Raw genomic sequence first — 21,594 nt, forward strand, 5'->3', positions numbered from 1 at the left:
CTGCTTATGTTTTTATGGGTTGTTCTGAGAAGATTTTTCTTGTTTTGTTTTACTTGTTCATATCTTTCATGTAGAGCTTTTACTAAAACCAAAGCTACTGGTTGTCTTGCAGAGGATCCCACCAGCATTTGTCCATCACATAAAAAAAGAATCATTACATGCCAAAATAGAGACTCTCGCTGTGAAAAGTTGGCCTGTTGAGTTAATTGCTGATAGAGGTGGGTTGGTGTTTCAGAATGGTTGGAGGGAGTTCTTTGAACATCACAATTTGGAGATAGGAGACTTCTTGATATTTAGGTACAATGGAGATATGCACTTTACCGTTCGTATATTTGGTAGAAGTTGTTGCGAGGACAGTTATGTTCTAATTGATGAGCATGTAGAAGCCGCTACTGGCCATTTACGACGGCCAGTTCGTTTGCGAAGTCAAAATCCTGAACCTCATCATCTGGAAGCAAGTGAAAATGCTGGTTGTGTTGGTATGGCTATTCTGCTTTGCATTTTAGGATCTCTCTTATTTAAAATTCTTGTTCTCATCATTTTGGTGACAACCGCTATTTCGCTTCTTTTTGTTTTTCTTTTCCTGCTGCAATGCTGATTGAGGATTAGTCATTGTCTTGCAGGGAGGCTTGTCCCATTATGTGGCAGTGACATTTCACATGCATGTAGGGAAGCTGTTCAGAAGCCTCATTCAGATGCTTCTATTGGGTCTAAACACTTCTTAAGCAATCCTTCTTTTAAAGTTGTTATAAAACTGGGTAGAGGAGGTGTTCAAAAAAATGTGGTATATTTTTATCTCTTGCTCATGAGTTGATCTATGACGTGGTGCATATTTTCTGTCTTTGTGTCACATTCTGCGGCTGAGGGAAAATTTGCAGGCTAAAATTGACCTATACTTTTGATTATGAGGGTTCATTTTGCAATGCTCCTAAAGAGGCTCTGTGCAAGCCTGCCTGTGGAAACAAGGTCCGATCCCTTCCTGTCGGACTTTGTTTCCATTCAAAGCAGGTGGTTCATGTTGCAAAATCGGGCTCTTTCCTTGCGGGAAGACTGTCCCATGTTTGAACATGATACTGTTTCACCTGCACGAATGGTTTCTGTACTACATAAATGTGTTCTCTATGAAGTAACTGCTTTTGATGCAGAGGTCTTTAAACATGAAAGCATGCAAAATTATGTTCTGCACATGCCTCAAATTTCACAAATACCCTGAATGCTCACTGCACGAAGTTTCATATTTTTTTATTGGCTTCAAAAATTGGTTTGAAAAAACTTTTCATCATGATCTGTGGCTTAAACAGAGTTGAAAATGTCTTATGGCACATGCATTGTTAAGAATAACACTGTGGACCTGAGGATCATATGCCTAATGGTATTTGCATGCCACATTCCATGTCATTGAGCCTTTTGCTTACATTTTAATTTTCATTTCCCATATTCACCTTTCTTCTTTTTCCTCTGAATGGCATTTGGGAACATGTCTAATTTTGTAGTTTTATTTTGTATTAGAAAACACCATATGTTAACCATTAAAGTAATCTTGTTGTAGAATTGGAATTAAGTTTTCATAATTCAATAATTTGAACCTGAAAGGTCAGTTGATTTGTGTGAACCAGGTTGATTTTCAACTAATCCCAGAATGATGGCACTATTTGGATTAAATGATTTTCCTGCTGGGTGATCGAGTTTGACATTCATTTAGGCAAATTTTATTTGCAATAGTTGTAAATTTAAAGGCTCTTCAATCCTTTTTGTATTTGTTATCAATTTATGTTATTTCCATATTTAAAGTTTTAAAGTTCCAAAATTTAAAAGATGGCCTTTAACTTTCAATGCTTTTCTCCAGAACACAAAATTCTGTTTCTTTCTTCTCGTTTTTTTTATTAATTAGATGACACAAATTATTAAACATGCTATATTCTGATACTTCTGATAATACTGTGTTAAGAGTTTGCAATTGATATTTATATCCTTTAAAACTACGATTATAATTTTATCTTGCAAAGGTATGCCACTTAACAAAATCCAAAATGTTAATTAGTTATCAAGTGAAAGAATCATACTTAAAAGTAAATAGATATAAATATTTTTTACAATTTACAAAAGATATGTTGCAGATATAAAAATTTGAATATTCATCCTCTAGGTAGCATAGAGTTTGGTTTTGGGGGCGGTTGTGAAAAAGTTGAAGATAATCATCTTTCCCATTAATTTATTTAACTAGGAGTTCAAAGGAGACTTAGGTGTTTTATTTGGCAGAAGATAAAGTGTTTTCTTTTTCATAATTTGCAAATTCTTTCTATGCTAGTTACAGAATGAACTGGGCTGATATTAGTACTACGTGGGGAACATATGCTTGTTTTATTTAGAAGATCTTGTTCATTGTACTTAACATAATTAATAGGCACTAGGCTCTCTTTTGAGCAGTACCTGAAAGGAGAAGTGAATAGAAGCATTACATGCAAAAAAAATGCTGTTTATCCTTTGTTTTCTCAAATTTCTATAAATTATTATTTTTTCTATTGTCTTTATCATTCTACTATAAATTTTCTCATTACACTGGATTTTATTAATAGAGTTTCCAACATTTCTTTTGTCTGGCTTGTAAATAGCAGAATTGAAAATAGTGATTTGAGAGTTACTCCAATCTTCTCCTTTTTTTTGTCTTTATAATATTGTGATCCTTTAAACCATATTGGAAAGTTCAGGTGCAATATGATTGCACAAATATTTGTGCATTAAGCACCTGATCACCCTCCATCTTGAGGACATGCCTGTCAGTTGTGGAGCTCAAGGCCTGATGGAGAGCGATCAGGTGCTTAATGCACAAATTTTGTGCCATGTGATTGCACCCGATCTGGACTCGCTTACATCACACCTCAACACATTGGGTCTTTTTATTGCCTTTGGGGCATCTATCATCATGTGTAACCCCAAGCCATTGCAGAAGTTTGAATTTTAGTATTTTCTCTTGTTTTTGCTTTAATAATCTTGTTTGGACGGTATTCAACATAAACTTCTGTTTTTTAGAATGAGCTGATACACCAGTATAAGTGAAAGCTCAATCTCTACCTTATGTCAATCTCCTATCAAGCTCGATGCACTGTCCAATTCATATAAGTAAAAATTTATCTCATAGTAGCAGAAGCTTTAGGGACTTCAGTGCAGGAATAACTGCTAGAATTGTACTATGAAATACTAGGTAATGGTTCGAAAAGAATTGGATATTTAGTTGGGATGTGGATAGGATAGAGAGATAGATGAGAATTCATGGGCTTTTGACCATGATACTGGTGGTGATATATAGGGATATGCTGACAGCAGAGTCATAACTAGTATGGATATGGTCTTCATTATAAACAAAACTAGACAGCTATATTGGAATATCTTTTGGGTCACTAACAAAGCTTTTATTACTCACAGTGTAATTATAAATCCTTTTTTATCAAGTATTGTATTTTTCATAAGAATAATGTAAAGAATATTTTCAAAATAGAGAAGAATCTAGTTTTGATTTGACCATTTCATCATTCAAGTGTCTCTTGTGGCTGCAAATCGATTCTAGTTTGGAATGCCTTTCAGAAGGGTTGATGCATCTTTACTATGAATCTGAACTAAATAGTGTAATAAACGAAAAAAAAAAGAATTTTATTAGCTTGGATTGAGGCACCGCCTCCCTCAGGTCTTCTATAGACAGCGAGGCAGGGGGTTTCAAACACGACCCCCCCCCCCCCCCCTCATCGTCTCTCTCCCGATTCCCCTCTCCTGATCTCTCGTTCTCTCTTCCCATCTCCCTTCGACGCCGTCGCTGCTGCCACCTGCGACCTCCCTCCGACACCGCCGCTGTCGGCCATCTTCTTCCCTCTCTTTGCTGCGAAGGCGCCGGTGACCCACCGCCTTTCGCTCCGGTGACCCCAGGTACGCATCCACCTCCCCTTTTTTCTCTTCCTTCCGCCTCCTCTTCCACTTCTTCTTCTCGATGAGGGGTCGACCGACAGGGGGCAGAGCCCCCTGCCGTCGCCTCTCATCGGCAGGGGTTACCCCCTGCCTTTCTCAAGATCGGCCGACAGGGGGGGCTGAGCCCCCTGTTGTTGTCTGTTGTCGGCAGGGGAACTCCCCCCCCCCCCACACACACACACACCTGTGATCATCGCAAAATTTTTCCTCTCTTGTGTATTTCTCTCTCTTCCTTCTCTTTTCCTTTCCAACCTCTATTTTCCTCCTTTTTGAAAGGAGAAAAATAAAAGAAAGAAAAGAAAGAAAGAAGGGAAAAGAAAAGAAGAGAGAAGAGGAATCCTTTTGCGGGGTCTCACTTGACCTTAATTTTGAAAATACTTGAAATAACTCGCCTCCGTTTTTGAAATATTTGCAGAAAAATTGGGAGACGGGATTCGCTCGTCGGTACGAGGTTCGACCGTTCCTGGCGCCTTTACCAGGGGTAATCTAACCAAGGGTCGAATTTTATGCCTTTTGTTTTGCAAAGAATTTATCTAAGAACTTACCCTAAGTCTAAATGCACAATGAATCATGCTTGTGCAAATGCAAAGATGTATGCTCTTTTTGAAAATGTTTTGAAGAATTTCCAAGTGAATCTGATAAAGTGAAGAAATGTTTTCTAACTTAGAACTTAAGATTAAAGTTCTAAGTTTTTAGAATAATCAAGAGCTCGGGAAAATAAGTCTGGATTTTGGAAAATGATTTTGAAGTTTTGAGATAAAAAGAGAAGGGAGGAAATTTTCAAAGTCATAAATGGACTTTGAATTAGGATGGAGTTGAATCAGAAGGAAAGATGGAATTGGGAAATCTGAGTAAAATTGAAAAATGGAATTGATTTGGAAGTTGGATTTTCAAGATCAAATCCGAATCCAATATCCGGATTCTGAATAGAGTTCAAAGTTGAATTTTGAATTTAGGATCTGAAATGGAAACTTGATTTGAAATCTGGAATGAAATGGAATTGGTTTTAAGAATTGGAATTAAAGTGGAATTTGGATTTTGAATTTGGAATAGAATTGGATTCAAGATTTGGAATCCAAGAAGGTATTTAGATCTAAAATCTGAGATCCAAGATAGGGTTGGAAGATGGAGTTGGATCTGAAGTCTGAGATCCAAAGTAGAATTGGATTCTGGATCCTAGAATGGATTTGGATCTAAAGTCTGAGATCCAAAATAGAATTGGATTTTGGATCCTAGGATGGATTTTGGATCTGAATCTGAGATCCGAGGTGAATTAGGTTCTGGATCCTAAAGAATGGATTTTGGATCTTGAAATCTGAGATCCAAAGTAGAATAGGTTCCTGGATCTTAGAATGGAATTCGGATCTGAAGTCTAAGATCCAAAGTAGAATTGGATTTATACTTGGAAATCTGGATCCAAGTTGAGATTTTAACTTTGGTTTTTTGGAATTTCAAAATTGATTTGAGGATGAATTTCCAAGTCAAATGAGACTTTGAATTTGATTTTGGAATGAATCAAGTTGGATTTAAACTTTGAATTTGATTTCAAAGTTTGGATTTGAAAAATGAGGTAGAATTGAAAGGGGAATTTGAAGAAGAGATATTCACAATCACTTGGATTTTTAAAAGGAGTTTTTGAAAAGTATGATGCAATTTTATCCTAAGTGATGAATGAATTTAAAGAATTTGAAATTGGATTTTTGAAAAGCTATCCCATTCTTTAAATGAATTAAAAATGAGGTTGAAGACATAATACATTCCTGACTATGGTCATTGAATGTATTATGTAATAACTACATTTAAATTCAAGTGAAGAATGAAATGCATTTTTGGTGCTTTTATAGAATTTAAAATGAAATTGACCCTCAATATACCCTGACTATGGCCATTGGCATATATTTTGAGTTAATTTTAAGTTAAATTCTGATAAAAGAAGAAAATATGATAAATTTTGAAAAATGGATCTAGTGTGGATCCAGTGTTATTTTGTAAAAGATAAAAATGCTAAGTTTTGTCCACACCCTGACTATGGCCATTGATGTGGATCATCAACTTAGTATCAATTACCTCTTACTAAACAGTGCACGTGTCATTCGTGTTTCTATTTGTGCATTTTTGGAATAAAAGAGAAAATAATATGAAAGAAGAGAATATACATGCTTATACATTCTAATCTAAGCTATAAATGTGAAATTTAGCGCCTAATTTATTTACAAACTTGGGTGGAAATCAAAATTCCTAATTTGTAAAAGAGACCCGTGTTTTCTGCGAAACTGAATTATCATGAAGATACAAAATATACAGAGAAATGGAAGATATCATGACCGATCTAACTATGTGTATGTTAATGAAAGGGTGAATGTGTAAGAGACTTATGAAATGTTGGGTGATGACATGCATATGTACATGCTTAAATACTATGTTCATGTTAAATGAAGAATGCACAGGTATATCCTGAATGACACACTCATAACAACGGGCAGTTATACATGTATAGCTTGAATAACATGCTTATGCCATATTGTGAAAATGCTCCTTCATAACAACTGGAAGTATATATACATGTCCTAAGTGACATACTTATGCCAAGATAGATAATGTACCTTCATAAAAATACATAGTTAGAGCAAAGATGCATGAAAAATGAAATGTCAATGCTTAGCCATACTGAATATCCATACAGGGTGAGGTGTCAAAGTATATGACATGCAAATGGCAGGATATAAATCTCAAGTGATATAAAAAAAATATGCAGCAACATGTTGTGTGAGTCTTAAATGACATACCATGTGTTTGTATGACAACATGATGAGAAAATGTAATATATGGTGTATATATACAGAACTTCACTGTGAAAACTTGGGTGATATGACATATATTTGCATAACAATACGCTAAAGAAAATGAATGGCCTATATTATGAAGATGTTTGACATACTCAACCAATTAAATACTGAATTCAAAAAAATGATGTACAGAGATGTAGTTAAGAGGACAATGACATTATATTTGCAATATAAGGTGAAATGGGACAGAGCAGTGTTATGATAAATGAAGATGGTACGAACCTGCTATGGGTACAATGTTGTACAGGGGTGTAGATGCAAAAGACTATGAAGGGATTGTGAAAGCATTTAAATTTGTCAAACTCACGAACAAGACTCTCTATTATCTGAGATTCCGCCCTGAATCCAGTTGGCTCTTTAAAATGTCAGCATTCCTTTGGAGTTGGTGCCTTCATGTCAGTTCAGTCCTATGAAGAAGGATATAGCAGTTGCAGCATGCATAACAGCAATAGTTCTTGATCTTTGCCAGCATAACTTTGAACTAGTTAAAATCATTGAGTGAAACCTTCCTTTTCTGCAGACTCTCGGACAGTTCAATCATTATGTAGGTTAGACGAACCAAACAGAAAGAACAAGGGAACAAATTGAAAAGCAAAATGAGATAATACACAATGTGTGAAGTCAAGATAATGCAGGAGTAAATGTATGAAAAAGGGCTATGTAACAGGGAGTTGACAGAATTTCAAATATAGCAGAGAACTGCAACCAATGCAGTCGTGATTTTAGTAAATGATCAACATAATAATATTTCAACCGCAAGCTGGAGTTTCTTGACAGGTAACGTCAAAACACCACGGCCATAAAGGGAGTCATCAATGGCCCTAGACAAAAGAGCAATAAAATAATATACCAACTGCAACAGGTTAAATACATCAAAGACTTCGGTTTCTCATTTTTATTTTTATTTTACTCTCCCATTTCTGTGTTTGCTTTAGTGATTGTATCATATACTAGCCTTTGAAATAGATGTTCACAGCAACCAATAAACTTTGCCTTTAGTAAGATGGTTGGAATTCGAGCTGGTATCCTTACCATGATTGAGACTGTCAAACCTCCAGGATCCTCTGAAAATCTCAAGTTTCCATTTGATCTCTGAAGCTGCAGAGTTTCTAGTATACTTGTAGTCTGAAAGAGTGGGCGGAGTTTCCTTCACTGGCTTCGGAAGAGATTCGAAGGAGAGCACCAGAGGGAGGAATCCAATGGAAAGGGAAAGAAGAAGAAGAAGAAGCGTGATTTAAAAGAAAGAAACATGTATGGAGGAGTGAAAACGGGTGAAAACGAGAGGAAGGAGAAGAAACCAAGGGGTGCGGGGGTGAAGAGCGGTCTGATTCCTTCAGCCGATGAGAGGAGAGCACCAGGCTTGCTTGGCTTCGTACTGGGTTCTCTTCAATCGATCGAAAAATTCAAAAAGAAGCAAGGAGAAGAATGCCAAATGGAGGGGTGTGAACGGATGTTGAAGAGAGAGCCCTGCGTGCCCTTTTAAGGGAGGGGAAGAGGATTCGGGAAGAAGATCGTTGGAGATGAGCAGAGGAAGGAAGGGTTCGTGCGATGGAGGGCTTAGAGGAAGAGAGGGTTTTGGTGGGTAATGGAGGAGAGAGAGAAAGAGAAGGACGATGAAGAAGGGCGCGACCATCTTTTTTTTCGATGTCTTTCCCAAGAGAAACCCTAAGAAGGGTTCTTTTGTAAAAATTTTTGGTTTTTCCAAAAAGAGGCTTCGTGTAAAAAGATTTTTCATAAAACGGTTTTAAATTGATTTTTTTAGCAAAATTGATTTTAAACCCATTTGTTTTTCTCATAACTTTCCTAATTTTTTTTTTGGTTTTTGCATTATCTTTTTAATTTTTTTGTATTTTTATAATAAAATCTTAAAATCTGTGAGAAAATAAAGATTAAAACTATTTTTTTTTGTATTTTTGCAAAAATATTTACAAAAGGGAATTTTTCTGAGAATTTTAAAAGCCATTTTGAGAAAATTTCTTCAGAAATGGGTTTGGATCCGGTTTTTGAGGAAATATGGATTTAAAGTCTTGGATTCGGATCCGAAATTGATTTTGAATATATCAATGTGAGATTTAATCCAGAGAATCTGAAGAACGATTGAAATATAGCTTTGGTTTCCTCAGAAAATGGAGTCAGGGGCAAAAAAAAGGTCATTTTACAAAACTTTGAAAAATTTGGGGTGTCCACAACACCTCCCTGCCTCTCTTTCTGGGTCGACTGACCCCCTGTTGTCGCCATTCGTCGGCAGGGGGCTCCGCCCCCTGTCACTTGCTGTGTCGACAGGGGGCTCCGCTCCCCTTGTCTCTCTTGTTTTGCCGGCAGGGAGCGGAGCTCCCTGTGTCGGCCCACCTTTTCGGTAGGGGCTTCCGCCCCCTGCCTTTTGTGGATTTCTCGGCAGGCTGGCAGGGGCGACGCCCCCTGTTGCCTGTGTCCGACTGGTTGGCAGGGGGTGATCCCCCCCTGCCGCCTGTTGTTGATCGACTGGCAGGGTTTTCCAGCCCTTGCCCCTCATTCTCTCTCTGTTACCTTTGGTCGGTAGTGGCTGTGGCCCCTACCTATCGCCTTTTGGCAGGACGACAGGGGCATCGCCCCTGTCACCTGAAACTTTTGGATCGGCAAGGGCTAAAGCCCCTGCCTGTCGTTTTTGGTAGGTCGGCAGGGGCTGGAGCCCTGTCTGTCCTTTGTCGACAGGGGCGACGCCCCCTGTCGCCTGCATCTGTTCTTCGGCAGTAAGGGTCATTGGACCCTGCCTCACATTTCTTCAAGGTTGGCGGGGACCGTTGCCCCCTGCACCTTGTTTGTTTTCCGGTAGGGGATTTCGCCCCTCTGCCTTGATCTTGTTGCCTCTGTTGCTCTTCTGCATTCTGCAGGGAGTTGAACTCCCTGCCTAACCTCGTATCGGGGTCCGGTACTGCTGCAGGTCTTACCGGACTGACTTCTTATTTGTATTTTGGCATGCTAACCTTTTTAGCATCACAGGTTGAACGGTGGATCATGCTCGCCCTTCATGTCTTGGGCTCGTGCTTACCTACGCCGCTCGCATACGAGGACTGTCACCCCTCAAGGTAGGGGAAGATTGTACAAAAGACTTGGACAATTGAATTGAGTTCAATTAACTAAAAAGGACAATTAAATAAGTATATATATATATATATATATATATATATATATATATATATATATATATATATATATATATATATATATACGAGTACGCATTTAACTCAAGGACGCGGTTTCGCGATCCTTGTCCTTTACTTTGCCGTTGCGCATCGCGCAAAGGTTTTGCGTTGCACTCCTGCTTACAGTCTTTACTTGTCGTCGCGCATCGCGCAAAGGTTCTACGTTGCAATCCTGCTTACAATATTTACTTTGTCGTCGCGCTTTGCGCCAGGCTCTTGCTTTTGCATATGTATTGTTACTGCCTTGCTATTGCAGATGACGCTCAGGTTCTCGCTCATTGCATACGCGTTTGAGGCATCCTCGTGGAGGATGCAAGAGACATCTATCACTCCCTCTTGCGACAAGAGTTCAGTCGGGAGCTGGCGATACACCTTCGTCTAAGGAGAAGGATACCTTGCAAGGATCCTGGCTCTTCGTGTGCACAGTCCTGCAGAGTCGATTTGAGATTTTAAGGAGCTGCGCAAAAGCATCAAAGACTGCTCTAAATCGAAGCATTTGGAATGACTGGCTGGTTCTGCTCGCTTTTTTGGCATATCTCGGGTGATCCCGAATTGGGGGTTCAAGCAAACTTTTTAGCGGGTGTTCTATTGAGAAACCTGTATCCCGTCTATCGAGGCCGATATTGAGTCATGCGAGACATGTAGATACCCCAATAGCGGATGAAATTCGAGATAATCACATGCATAATGTTGGCACAAGAACTGTTGTTTCAAAAGATAAAGTAAAGTTGATAAACTTTCCATCTTTGTGAAACACTCCTGTTGAGGCTTCTATTGAGGAGCTATACCCCCCTTTCATCCTAGAGTACTTGTAGTCGTGCACGACACGTCTAGTACTGCGATGATCTGATGAGACGGTCGTACGACCTCGAATAGTGCTAAATGCACAATGCTGTAATCACATAAATGGCCTCACATTCGCCTTCACAGGCAATATGCTCGAGTGGTTTAAAGACCACAACATAGAATGGGTCGTTAGTTAAGCAACCCCTAACGCACTCATTCGCTTCTGGTTGTTCTGTCAAGGGAGAGGACAGAGCGGTACAAAACTCCAATGGACAGGTTGTTAACAACCACCCCACGGGCAATGATCCGGCCTCCCCAGTCATTGGAGTTAAGGAGAAAGGGGCTACATTAGTTAGCTCAACACTTCTGCAGAAGTTGGATGCATCAGTGACACTGCCTCCTTTGGGGAATCCTCTCTCGGCTAAAGCCGGCCTTTTAGGAGCGGACTCAACTAGCTATTCGGGTTATTGAAAATACATAGAATAACAGACGCCCGAACTAGTCTCAGTTGTTTCTACGTTTTGCTTGCACGTACCCGCAGGCCAATAATATCGAAACATAAAGTCTGTTCACACTGGTCGATCGCTTGCTTGCTCGGTAGTTCAGTATGCTACTCGTTGAGTTGTGCACGCCTGTCAAGGCATTACTCTAGTTGGTTAAACCAGAGTTATCGAAAGCGCCTAGGCAAAAGGGGAAGCGCGCTTCCCCGAAGCACGCTTCAGAAGCGCGAAACGTCGCGCTTCCGAAGCGTCCCCCTTTTTTGGGAAGCACGCTTCCCTTTTTTGGGAAGCACGCTTCTCTTTTATGGGAAACACGCTTCCCCCTCGCTTCCCCATTTTTTCATTTTTTTTGCTTCCCCCTCGCTTCTGGTTCGCTTCCTAGGTCGCTTCCGAGACAGTTTAGAATTTTCTTGTAAGTGGTCCCACGCTTCCCTGCTTCCTAAATTTTTGAAAGTGCCTCGCTTCCCGCTCCCGCTTCCCGTATCGCTTTCCGCTCTCGCTTCCTCGACTGGTAACTCTGGGTTAAACTGCTTACGCAGTTCTTTGCGGAGTAATAAGGAGCTTCTCATACTAGTTAAATGCTTATAATAATAGCATTATGCCAGTTGCTACATATTAGCATGTGACTTGCTTTATCCTTTGGTCAAACTGTTTGGTGCTTATTGTAGCGTAGCACTTGTTGGCTTGCATATCTTATGATTAATGTGATTGCATACAGCTCGTAATCTACGAACTGGTGGCAACTAGGATTGATGTGGCCGCTTGTCTTATAAGCTGCTTACATATTGTGATATAACTGTTGTCGTATGATTTCTTATGAATGGCTTGTGATGCAATGGTTTATGTCTTACGATTGATTTAATTACTTGCTGATGGACTGAGTCATTTGATGGTAATTGTATGTTTTACGAGCACTATTATGAGTGCTTGTCTTATTCAGTTGTTTTGTTTGGCTGTCAGATAGAGTTAGTTACTCTTCGCCTATAGAATCAACTAGATTGTCATATCTGTGTGTTCTCATGTGTCGTTTACGCATGCTTTGAGGTTCTATTTGACGATTGTAATGTTCCTTGTGGCAACAATACGATGCGTAGGATTATATGCTTCTGTATGGAGTGATACGATGCATATTGCTGATATACGTGCTTGTGCTCATACTGTAGCTACTGACCCCGAGGCGGTCAATGGTTTGGAGCAGTCGATTAATGATGCATATATATTGATTCAATGCAGCGACCCCGTTCTAGGAACGAGACCAAGCTTGTTGCGTGGTAGTTCACAGCTTACGATCAAATGGATCGTATGTTGCGTTTGTCAGTTGCACTGCTTCCTTGCTTTGAACTACTTATGCATTCGCACTGCTTACTTACTCGCTTGCATTACTTACGCATTTGCACTGCTTACTTACCGTTTGCACCGCTTACTTGTCGTGCACTGCTTACCTGTTTAACTGCTTAGCATACAGAATTAAATGTACTTAATTCAGTTTTTTGTAGTCTCTTTTGTGCACCTACTAGTTTTTCGTGAAACTAACCCATTCTATGGGTACAGGTGATGATTAGGTACACTACGGGCGATGACGCGATTGCAAGATGGCTTCAAGACTTCTTCTTCCTGTTTTTAGCTCGCGTCCTGGACGCTATGGGTTTGTATCAGATTTTCCTTAGGATACCCGAATTTTGTGAGTTTTGGTTCTTTTAGCTAACGTACCCAAAGTTGTCAGCTTGCCTTCTGATTTAACAAAAGAAAAATCTTCCGCTGATTTCATAAACAAACTCTGAAGGAAAGAGATATTTTTAGTCTCTTGCCTGTTTTTCTGAAAAGGTTCGCAAGTTTGAAATTTGGGGAGTTACAAATAGTCACTTAAAAAAACTCATCAAACCATCTTTCTGAAACTTAAAAAATGTGATCAGTCATCTCAAGCCCAATTTTTTTTCCTCCTTCAACGACTTAATTTTGAAGGTTCTTAGGTAAGTGTAATCCCAAGGAGTTGAAAGTGTGGTCAATTTAGCAGGAAAAATCGAGGATTTCATTTTTTAAATCAATTTATATGGTATTTCAAGTATTCCCTTTTGAACTGTCACATGGACTCTTTAAAAGGGCCGCCACACCCAGGGTTATATTTGACCAAAATTGACCGAGTGTATTTTGGTTCATTTTTTTTAAATTGGGTTGGGCGGGGTTATGGTACAATCCCACCACCCCCTCCTCTCCCTCCCCTCCTCGACTCTGACTCCTCCTCTTCCAACGGCGGCGACGTCGATGACGATGAAGGCCCTTCTCCCGACTCCTCTCCTCCTCTTTCGACGATGGCGACGACAACGACGAAGGCAGCTTACGTACGTCTCTCTCTCTCTCTCTCTTTGTTACCGCTTTCTCCTCCTCTCTTTCTCCTTCTTCTTCTTCCTTATCCTCCTCCTGTCTTTCTTCTTCTTCCTTCTCCTCCTCCCCATCTCTTTCTTCCACTTCCTTCTCCTCCCCCTCCTCTCTTTCTTTTTTTTCCTTCTCCTCCTTCATCTTCCTCCCCTCGTTGGTGTCAGGGCATTTGGTGAAGATTGTCAATGAAAACTTGGATCCTTTCCTTTGTTTTGTATTTTTAAACTTTCGGTAATCACACCGTAAGTTTGAAGGGGAGTGTTAAAATGTATATATATATATATATGTGTATATATATTATATAATTTTAAATTGTTTTTATTCCCTTTGTAATAGGTAATACCCTTTGGGGTAATTATGATAATTTTGTACATGTAATAGGCTCTGCCCATTAGGGGCAGAATGGTAATTTTGTACATGTAATAGGCTCTGCTTTTTAGGGGCAGAACTGACCTCTTTTTTTGTTTTATTTTGTCTTTTATTCAATATAGTTGTTGGGAATCTCCAACAACTATATCCAGTTTTGTCTTTTAGTGAATATAGCTGTTAGAAATCTCCAACAACTATATTTCTAGCTGTTGGAGCCTTTCCCAACAGCTATATGGGTCCTCTTGGCCCTCTTGTCCCATTAGAGGGTATGTTTTTCTTAAGCATTCTACATCAATAAAATATTATTATTTTTATGTTTTTGTATTCATTCATATGTGTTTATTAGTGCCTCTTGTGATCTTTATGTATGTGCCATTGATTGGATTATATTTTGTCCCTCCGTGGACTTGTGCTTGTGCACATTTAGGCTCTCTGTAGCCATTGTATGCACTTCGTGTGCTTGTGTATTGCCTTTGGCATTTGTATTGTCCCTTGTAGGGCTTGTATTTGTGCTTAAACACATTGTTTTTGTATATTTTCCACTTTTTCATTACATAGAAAACTTTTTTTTTCGAATGGCGTAAGCCAACTTTCATCAGCATAGAAGGTGGTGACTCAGGGCCATAAGCTTAAATGGAGTTTGAAAGTCTAAGATTGTGGTGATGACAACTATGTCTATACAATTCCTGCTGCATCTTTTCAGTTTCTATTATTTTACTCTTCTGCTTTTGCTCTTGTATTTTGACATGAGGGTTACTCATGGTCACAAATCTCACTATTAGGATTTTCTCAGCAAGGGAAAAACTTCTGATAATTTTGAATTTTTTTGCTTTACGGGAAATGTTTCATGAAATCTCTGAATGTTTATAGTTACAGCTATAAGAAAATTTGCCATAAGAAAAAATCTACTAACGTGTTCAATTGAGATCCCATGTCATCTTAGACAGTGATTGAATATCTTTACAGCCTTAAATGGCATTCCTTGATGCCATTAGATACTAAGATCTAATTGAATTTGTTAAATGGCACGTTGAACATCATATTAAATGCATTAAATCATGTTGGTACACGTGTTGTCAAACTGAGAGGTTTTCATTGCCGTGAACTTTTTGAAGTTTGAAATTCTTTGTCCTATTTCAATGGTAAGCCAGGAGAGAAGGCTCGGTTGCTAGCTATAGGGCATTCCCTTCCATCTGAAATGCTAAAAAGGAAAACCAATTTCAATCTCAAGTTTTAAAGAAGCCTTCAGCAAAAGTATCCTTCAATTTTATTTTATTCTGGAATCTGGATTATGCAAAAAATCTTGATAAAAGCATGGTAGAAACTTGAACTATAGGAATACTATCAGTGTATCATCTTAAGAATGTCTTGTTTTTCGGTAATGCAATTTAATTGTAAATTTTGTGGCTATGGTTTTACTCATCATTCATGTGTGAAAATTGATGGAGTTAGAAATGGTTATGCTGTCCATGCGACTGACATGTTTATTTATTTTATTGACTTAAAGAATGTGGGAACCTTTATCTCTCTCTATTTGTTTTTTTTTTATGTTTATTGATAAATCAATGCTGATTGAACGTTGAAAAATCCTTAGTAAAATAAGTAAGCTTTTTCTCTTTTGCTCTCACATGTAAAATAAATACATAGGTTCTTTTCCTATTTAGTTTTTTTTTAGACCACGTTTTTTTCAGAAGCCTATGGACTATCTCTCTCTCCTTTTCTCCCTTTTCATGCCATCTTCAAAACATGTATAAGTTTATTTTTGACTGTTAAAATATGTTCATGTGATCTTTTTGCTATTTATTTTGTCATATTATGTGCAAATTCTATGCAATTATCAAGCATTCTCCCTGTAATATCCCATGCATTAATTTGTTTCCCAGCTGCTGTTTGTCGTACACAAAGCCAAAGAATTTCTGCAAAAAGAATGCATGTTTTTGTTTATGTTAGACCTTATATTTATAATGTGCCAATACTATTTTTGATAAGTTTTATTGTATCTTCTCCAGCATGTTCCAATTGAATTTGCAAGGAGATACATGGTTGGAGAACTTAAACCAACACCTTATGGAGTAGTAAAATCAACTCTTTATAATCTAAGTGATCCAAGTGTCAAAGCATGCAAGGTTCGACTTATTCCTAAAGTATGGAATGGTAGGGCATACACTTATACTATCTGTGCTGGTTGGGTCGAGTTTTGCAAAAACAGCAAGCTAAAACCTGGAGATGTGTGCATCTTTGAACTAAATGCTGAAGGGGCAGACTTTAATGTCTATATTAACTGGCACAAACCAAAGTGAAAACACTCATGGATTGTAAGTCGTGTCCTGTCTCTGTTAGATCCAATCCTCTTTCTTCAGAACTTTGGTCAGTTATATGCTTTCTTATGCTGCCTCTGTAGCTGATGAAGAAATGTTAGTTTGCCTTGTTAGGCTGTGATTATATAAAAAAATTATGCTTCTATGTTCTTATAAGATGAAATCAAATGAAATTATTTTTTCCCAACTCATGCATTTAGAATGTGTTTAGACTTTAGATTATGATGCTCTTTGTAAACCAGAAAGGAAAGGGTATGAGATGTGGACTTCAAGGCTATGCAATGCGTTGTGCCTGTACAATTTTCTTTTAAAAATAAACAAATGTGGAAACAAAAGGAAAAAATAACTAAAAATTGGGAAACTTTCAGTAATAAAGATCTGAGAAGATAGTTGATATATGCTAGAAGTGTAATTTTTATGTATCATAGAAGTTGGTGACATGTAATGGTCCACACGGTTTTCTCATAAAGAAAAAAGGTTTCACAAGTTATAATTGCAGTTTGTTATTATTGCTAAATAAAAATTGCAATCTTGAGAGAGATGGCAAACTGTTGTTTGATTTATCATGATATAAAGGCCGCCTTTACTCGATGTCACTAGTGACAGATGTTAAAGGATATTAGATAACAAAATTGAACATGAAATTAAAAGATTAACTCCTCTGTTTCGAACCATTATTTGAGCTTCAGTTTTTCTCTTATCGTAGGTATCTCTTGGTTTTGAGGTTGAAAGAGATAGCTGGATGAATAGGTCACACTATAATTACCGAGGGGTCTCGAGTTTGAATCCCATGGGGGTTATCCTCCAGCTTGCCTATTGAAAAAGAGAAAAGCATGTCTTGGTTTTTTTAGATAAGTTGTAATAGTCACATATATAGAGTTTTCTAAAATGATGTTCTTTGTTTGGCAAGCAGGGAGGTTTTAGCCCTTTTTGGTTTTTATCCTGTTGGATCTTTGTGACTTGTACATTCTTGTTATGGCAGATATGGACCAATTGACTCTTCATTTCCCCTGTTCCTTGTGTTGTTGGACTTGATTATTGAAAAATGATCAAATGCTTACTTATTTTTTCTGTAGTTCCACTGAAATAATTGTTTCTTTCTTAGCATTTTACTATTTTCACGTGATGCCACAAATTTACCAACTTTTGTTCAATCATCTTACCTAGAATTCTGCACTAGCACTTATTGATTGAAATTATAGCTGAACTTGTTGGCGCAACAGGTTAGGCTTCTTGTCCGTTTTTCTTTTTTGATGATACTTACGCTTTATATAAGCTTGTGCAGGCATCTTCAATTTGGTATAACCATGCAACTCATTGTCATCAATGCCATTCTATCGTGATTGCTGCTGTTCTTCGAGTGATGTTTTGCTTTCATTAGTAGTGTTCCAGTGTGTGGAGTCCTTATATATTGAACATTTTTTATTTGGATGTTGTGCATGACCCTGTCATAGATCAGTCTTGGTGGGGGTGTGGGAGTCAGGTACAGTGAAACTTTGCCCACCGTAATCAATTTGAGATGATATTGTAACAGGCTGAATATGGGAGATGATTTTGGCGTTAAGAGGAAACTGCATGGTGCAAATCTACTGCAGTTTGTGTTACCAAATGCAGGAATTGTTGTGTTTGTGTGTGACTGCTGTCTGCTGCCAAGAGAGGTTCAGGTCAGGTGTACCCCTGACAGTAATACTATCAGAGGTTCATCGCCGTGCATGTATACAATGAACGGGTCGGCATGCAAAAACCACAGTTGTACCCTTTGATTTTTCATTTGCTTTGAATACAACTTTTTATCACCACGGGATCGTCTGCGTGGCCAGCGGGTGGTTGTGAAGCTACTAAGATGACGGCACTGGCATAGGCGGAGCTAGGGGGGTAGGACTGGGCTGTAGCCCAGTCCTAGCCCAGCCCTGATTCCATATGAAATAGATTTTTATCCATTTTTTTAGCCCAGTCCTAGCCCAGCCCTGACTGCAGCAAATAGTTTGATTTGTCCATATGAAGTAGATTTTTATTAATAATTGTAGCCATTTTTATTTTATCTCAAAAAAAAATTTTCGGGGGCGCTGCCCCCGAACCCCGACTATCAAACCAGTTTTTTTTTTCCTACACCCCTGTTTGCCACCCCCCCCCCCCCCTCACATGAATCCTAGCTACACCCCTGGGCACTGGATGAAACCCCACTGGTGCATGGATGTGTCCATAGCTTTCAGAGGTGGGCAACGTAAAGCAGGGAGGTCGTGGCGCCCCACTCAGGGTTTTCCTCACTTCCGCAAGGGTTCCTCATCATAAAAAATAAAAAAAATTCTCAACTGTCCATTTTTTATGATCTGGATGTTCTTTTGAATCATGTATGGCTCTGAAAAATTTTGTGGGGGCCAATGTGAGACTTACCTAACCATGGTGGTTGGGTGCTATTCATCCCATGGGTGATTGGACTGCGATGGACCCCTGGTGGTGTTACTGTCAGCGGTACACTTTGAGATGATCCTCTCCCGTTGCTTCACTGTACCCAGTTCAGTGACTTGCATGGTGTTGGTCTTTCCTGACCAGCCCTGATGCCAATCTGACAGTATTAGCTCTGGATCTGGACCTTGTAAGGCAAGTCTGATTAGCTACTGGGTTTGGACCTGCAAGATTTAGTAGGTGGAATTTGGTCCCGTTGCAAGTTTGTGAACCATACGTTTATCCCACTCAATTTCTGATTAAGATTTGTAAAGTTTGCATATACGATATTACAGAAATGAAAATTTTGGTGGGTCTGGTTTTTGTTGTGTGAAGCTGGACCTGGATCTGGTTCTACCTAATGTGGGTCCATATGGACCTAGATCCAGACCTGTTACGAGCATGTTGAACGTGGATCTGTGTCTGTATCTAAAGATTGGATTAGATCAGATCCGAGCTGCTGATTCTGTTTGGGTTTGGGTTTATATCAAAGTATTAATACTGTTGAATATTCAACGTACACCACATTGAAATCAAACTTTTAGGCATGCAGTATTGGAACAGAATTAGCTGCGAGTTGGGTCGGATTGCAATTGACCGACCCTGTCCACTGGAAAGGTTGTGATTCACTGTGCTTTTCATCCAGCATCCGCATGATCAACCGTGCTATGGATGGGTGTGATTTCACAGTTTTGGGTACTTGAAAAAAGGACTGGGGGCTAACCTCTGATTGAGATCAGTGGCGAAAGCTTAAATCAGCAAATTTTCGGCTATCGAGTTCCCGTGAGATTTCCAGATCTTTTATGATTCTCGGTTTTTTTTCATTGGCAAATTATTGGTAACAATGAAATTAAATAAATCAAACTAATTTAAAAGTGAGGTTAAGTTTGTACTATGGTTTCATACCGCGGTGTGGAGCTGATGCTTAGGATCCGTTGTGGGAAATTTGAATGCATTGCTAGGTGTATGGATCAGATCCTCACTACACTCCGAACCTTCTGGTGGGTCTAATATGCTTATCATAAAATAGAGTCTGGGCTAGTTAAGCGTGTGGGAGAAACAGGTTAGGGTTTTTTTTTTTTTAAGATACTTATGCTTAATATAAACTTTTGCAGGCATTTTGTATTTGGTGTCTTAACCATGCAACTCATTGTCATCATCCTTGGCGCTGTTCTTAAAGTGCCGTTTTGCGTTCCTTGAGAGTGTGCCAGTGTGTGTGGAGACCTTTATGTTGAAGGTTTTTTACTTGGATGGTGTGCATGAACCTGTCATACACCTCCATCCACCAGATTCCAGCAGTCTTGGTGGGATGCTCGGAGTAGGTTGTGGAGAAACTTTGCCTTCTGTAATTAATTTGAGATGATACTGGTGCAAACCTGCTGCCATTTTGTGTTACTGAATGCAGGAACTTTGTGTGTAGGTCAGTGTTAGAGAAGAACCCTTCGACCTACTGATGAATCAAAGAAACAAGCATGGAAAAAGCAAAAAGGAGAAAAAATAACCACACTAAAACAAGTATTTTACATGGTTTGGCAAGAATTGCGTACTTCCACCATGACATCGAGTCTTCTTCTTTATTGATTGGGATACACAATACAAAGGAGGATGTCTTCTTAAATAAGAGTCTACGTATTTTACATGGAGTCTACTAGTGTTGCTGGATATAACAATAAGTCTAAGGTAAAATTACAAAATTACCTTCAAAAAATCACCTTGAAACTAACACCCCAACCCCTACCTTGCGGGCAAGGGCGGGCCCACCCCTGCAACCCCATCCAACTTACCGCAAAGTTGGATCTACGGAAATTTAAGATTTATATCAAGGTAAAAAACAGACTTCACACTCCTCCAACAGTCAGGTCATGGGTACCTCTGACTCATATCATCAGGGGTTAATTTATGCATATATTCTGAACAAGGTAAGTCTGATTAGCCAATGAGGTCAGACTTACAAGACTGAGTAATAGGTGGACCTGGGTCTGGTCGGAAGTTTATGGACCAGACATTTATCCCACTCAGATTCTGATTAAGATTTGGAAAATTATACATATCAAATATTCTAAAATTTAAGCATTTAGTAGGTCTGATTTTTGTTATTTGAAACTGTACTTGGTTCTGGTGGCTGGTTCTGCCTAAGATAGGTCCGAATGGACCTAGATGCATGCTGAACTTGGACCTGTGTCTGAATCTGAGAGTGGATTAGGTCTAACCTATTGATACTGTTTGGGCTTGGGCTTCTGAATGTATCAATATATTGTCATATTGGAATTAAATTTCAGTCATGCAGTAATGAATCAGGATTGAGATTCAATTAGTTAGGAGTAGGATTGGACCGGAATTGACTGATCCTGCCCACTTCAAAAGTTGTCATTCAGTGTGCTTTCTGATCGGCAGATCCATGATCAACCGTCCATCATGCGATGGATGGACGCAATTTCATTGTTATGGGTACTTAGAGGGGACTGGGGATTTCATGTGTACCTTTTTGCGTAGCGTGGTGGTTGTGGGCCCACTTGATACAGTAGCAGATGTGCAGACATGAACTCATGCTCATGTAATAGCTGCATACATATCAGTAAAAACTTTACAGCGGCTAAAAAAAACTCTAAAAATGTCTCAACAGCAACAAAGATATCCACATTACAGAAGTTATATGTTCACCAAATCGCAAAATATAAAATGGAAAACATCTGCATGTTTATGCAATAACTTCATGCACGTATGCAAACCTCCATTGATACATAAAATCTCTGCACTCTGTAAGTTGTGAAGTTCATATGCTTTTCCTCACTATTCAAAAGATTGACAAGCATGC

General features: G+C 38.9%; 1 long non-coding RNA gene across 1 annotated transcript; it reads left to right on the plus strand.

Moving 5' to 3' along the window:
• The first annotated feature begins 236 nt into the window (after window positions 1-236).
• Window positions 237-818, plus strand: LOC149835116 (uncharacterized). The gene is made up of 2 exons (XR_016432819.1): window positions 237-479; window positions 624-818. It is a non-coding gene; the product is annotated as an uncharacterized LOC149835116 (long non-coding RNA).
• The last annotated feature ends 20,776 nt before the right edge of the window (window positions 819-21,594 follow it).

Source organism: Nuphar pumila, chromosome 6, assembly GCF_984573655.1.
Source record: "Nuphar pumila chromosome 6, dmNupPumi1.hap1.1, whole genome shotgun sequence".
In the NCBI taxonomy this organism is placed as follows: Eukaryota; Viridiplantae; Streptophyta; class Magnoliopsida; order Nymphaeales; family Nymphaeaceae; genus Nuphar; species Nuphar pumila.